A 3,624-nucleotide genomic window follows, 5' to 3' on the forward strand; every position below is an offset into this window, starting at 1 on the left:
GTCGGGCCGAACATTCTCATTGAGTAGGCTCCCACCTGTGGATAGTGCTGATTGCATATGCGGTTAGGCCTAGACGGTCAGAGAACGGTTAGTAAGAATGTATAGGGTTAGGCGTTTGGACTTGGACGCAATGCAATTGGTCCCCCTTGGCGTCACATCCCTGCGTGCGGAAAGTTTGATCCTATATTCCTAACTCGCCCGCCTTTTGTAATCGAATAGTTTTTAAAATGATAAAAGTAGGGTATTGAAACTGGTAAATGATCATTCATTATATCTCTGAGCATTGCGTGCGTGTGTAGTATGTGTTCTTAATTTGATTTGAAGTATAATGTTATAGTTATCCCTGCTCTCCATGGGGAGGTAGGAATAGGACTTTTAAGAGGTTATCTACTTATTATTTTTTGTTAGATATCAATGATTTATCCGCGCGCGCGCACACACACACACACACACACACACACACACACACACACACACACACACACACACACACACACACACACACACAATACAGGTGAAAACAATACACAAGACATCAGTAATTGACATGACCCGTCCAAAACTTCATTCAAGTGTACACGCACACAAATCTGTTTTAGCCCAGTGACATCATAACAGTGACGCAAGCTTCATTAGAGAAAAAAAGTGCGTGTGTGTGGGGGGAGGGGGGAGACTGCTCAGTCTATGCCATGGTGTGGAGCACAGAGGATGTCTGGACTAGGCTTACGTCACAAAATGGGTGAATGCCGCACAGTTGCAATAGTAGTGAGTACTTGATTTCCTATGCGACTGACTCATTAACCCATATCGATACCGACTGGGGGGGGGTCGAGTTCACGATCAGCTTCTCCGACTGGTGACCTATTTTTCACAGGGGGGTGAGAGTCCATAAATTGATATTTGTTGGTTATGTGAAGCATTTCAATTTTGGCATCGCATTTGTGTTCTTCATTTATTATTTTCATTGCTGGCAAAAGAGACAAAAGGAAAGACTTATCTTCATCTATCTCCTCCCGCTTATCTTGCAGAATATTGAGAAAAGAGTCTCCTCGTAGGATACTTGTCTCTTTTGAGAAAGAGACGGATCTGCTTGTGAGCGCCGGTTTTGGGAGGATTGGGCCCTAGGTCTAGATTGGGCTTCATCTTCGTTGCGCACCTTCTGTTCGGCTTCAGTAGTGGTTTCATGAACAGTTTGGTCACTCGCTGTCTTTCTATCTTCTATGGTGGGAAGAAGAAACATCAGCTGCCTGGCCTGACACCCCTTTCTTCTGTGCCCTGAGCTCCCTCGCAATGCATGTTCTCAGGTTCTTCCAACGCGCTCGTACTTCATTACCTGGAATTGGCAAAAGATTAAGTACATTTAAAATGAAATGTTCAGTAATGCTGCAACGGACCCAGCAGACTCATTAATTAATTCATTTATTTATTATTTTCATTTATTTCATCATCATCATCATCATCATCATCATCATCATCATCATCATCATCATCATCATCATCATGACAACTACATGTGTGTATTTGGCGAGGGGGGCATCATGGTGGCGATGTGGTTAAGAGGCTGGCCACTCTCTTTTTCCCACCAGAGCGGCCCGTGTTTGTTCGTGTGTGGGTGAAAAATTTACTTGTTTTCGAGAAATTCACATCCCCTGGTCCTGTGTAGGCAGGATCAAGCACTTAGTCCTATCGGAGATGGACAGTGAACTCGGAGGTCCCATGTATCTGTGACGCACGTCATCGATCCCTTGGCAATTTATATGGCTGTCTTGGAAAATTAAAGAAAAAGTCCTCCAGAATCCCCGATATCACCGCATATAATGGAAGCGGGTATTCAATAAACAAACAGGCAAACTTCTTTGCGATGTTAACGTTATACTATTGTATATATAACGTCTTTGTTTTCTTCATCACGCCCAGGTACATGGCTACTGGAAGTAGCCTCAATGCACTACATTATGAATACTCGCTGGGTGCCACCACCATCCGCGAAATCGTCAGAAAAACATGTAATGCACTTTGGACTTGCCTTACCCCGATCATGCCACCAAGAGACAAAGGGTCATGACTGAATATTGCAAACAACTTCTACAAAAGTACACAGTTTCGAAACTGCCTTGGGGCAAATGTTGGAAAGCATATCAGGGTTATAACGCCAGCTTGCAGTGGGTCTTTGTTCTACAACAACAAAAAACTTTTTCTCAATTGTTCCCTTGGCTGTCGTAGATGCTGAGTAATGCTTCATATCAGTAGACATTGGCTCATATGGAAGCTGCAATGATTCACATATTTTCAAGAGGTCGATGTTTGGTGAGAGACGGGAAAGCAATCAAGTGAGCATTCCTGAGAATACCAAGCTACCTGATGTTGACGGACCTGCAATGTCGTTTGTCCTGGTTGGTGACAAGGCCTTCGCTTTGTCAGAACACGTTGTAGATCTACTTCCCTACCCACGAAGGGTCTTAGGTAGCATACAAAAAATGTTCAACCCAAGACTGACTCGTGCGAGGAGAATGGTTGAATGTTCCTTTGGCATTCTCTCAAACAAATGGAGAATTCTTCGTCGAGCCCTGGATGTCAACGATGAGTTTTGTGACCACACCTTAAAGCCGGTGTTGTGTCCTTCACAACTTTGCTTCACAACTTTGTCCGCAAAAGAGACGGTGTAGCATTCGAAGACATGCTCTATGATTGCCCTCTACAGAGCACGAACGCCACAAATGTGTGTGCTTCCACAACTGCAGCAGCAACAAGAGACTATTTCGCAACGTACTTCTCCCCAAGGATCAGTCCCATGGCAATATGAATAGCTATGAATGTACCAGAGCAGTCATGCCAGTTTATTTTACATTTTCCTGTATAGCCAAAGATTTATCTAGATCTAGATCGCATGCAAAACATTGCATATGTATACATTTGTATTTGGCTTAGATATCCATCTAAAATTAAAATAATGTATTTTTTATTTAGATATTACCAGGTACATAAAAAGTTTGGTCTGGACAGTAACTCCGCCCCTTTCCTCATTAACAGTGTTTAAATCGTTTTCATGGCTTTTATAGGAAAGAAAGTTTATACTCTCGACCTACTCACCTTTGACTTGTCTTTCCTCTGGACTCAGATCTTCCTAGTTCTCAATCACAGCCTCAAAAACCCCGACCCAAGCTTTCTTTTTCTTGTCTCTGTCGGCATACCCATCTGAGGTCTTGTTGTAGAAGACAGGCTTCTTTTCAATGATAGAAATACATTTTTCAATCCAAATTGGATCGTTATCCATTGTCTTTTCTTGCGGAAGCGAGACAATGTACATGTATTGTGTGTAGCCTACCTATCAAGTCTGTTGCACTGAGTGAAAAAATATGGGGACTGGAGGGGCCTTGACGAGTCCGGAGACAGTTTGGTTGCTGTGGGTGCTGTGTGTCAGTTTGGTATGTACAGGAGAATTGAGCAACAGTTGCGTCTCCACAATCTCGAGTTGCCTGTGCGTGCGGTGCTTATTTTTTCATTGTTTACATAAATAGAGGCGAGAAAACAGTTGCACACCTAAAGTTGCTCTATGCGGGCCTCGCCTTATTGGGAGGGGGAGAAGACCCTCGAAAGGCCAGCTGAAGTGTAGCCTCCCCCCCC

General features: G+C 43.6%; 1 long non-coding RNA gene across 1 annotated transcript in view; it reads right to left on the bottom strand.

Annotated features, from left to right (window-relative positions):
- Nucleotides 1–964: 964 nt before the first annotated feature.
- LOC118478813 overlaps nucleotides 965–3,624 on the bottom strand; it is a 19,078-nt gene continuing 16,418 nt past the window's right edge. Inside the window, exon 2 of the long non-coding RNA XR_004859300.1 lies at nucleotides 965–1,333. This is a non-coding gene — a long non-coding RNA (uncharacterized LOC118478813). The remainder of the gene's footprint in view (nucleotides 1,334–3,624) is intronic.

This window comes from Aplysia californica, unplaced genomic scaffold, assembly GCF_000002075.1.
Source record: "Aplysia californica isolate F4 #8 unplaced genomic scaffold, AplCal3.0 scaffold00993, whole genome shotgun sequence".
Taxonomy (NCBI): domain Eukaryota; kingdom Metazoa; phylum Mollusca; class Gastropoda; order Aplysiida; family Aplysiidae; genus Aplysia; species Aplysia californica.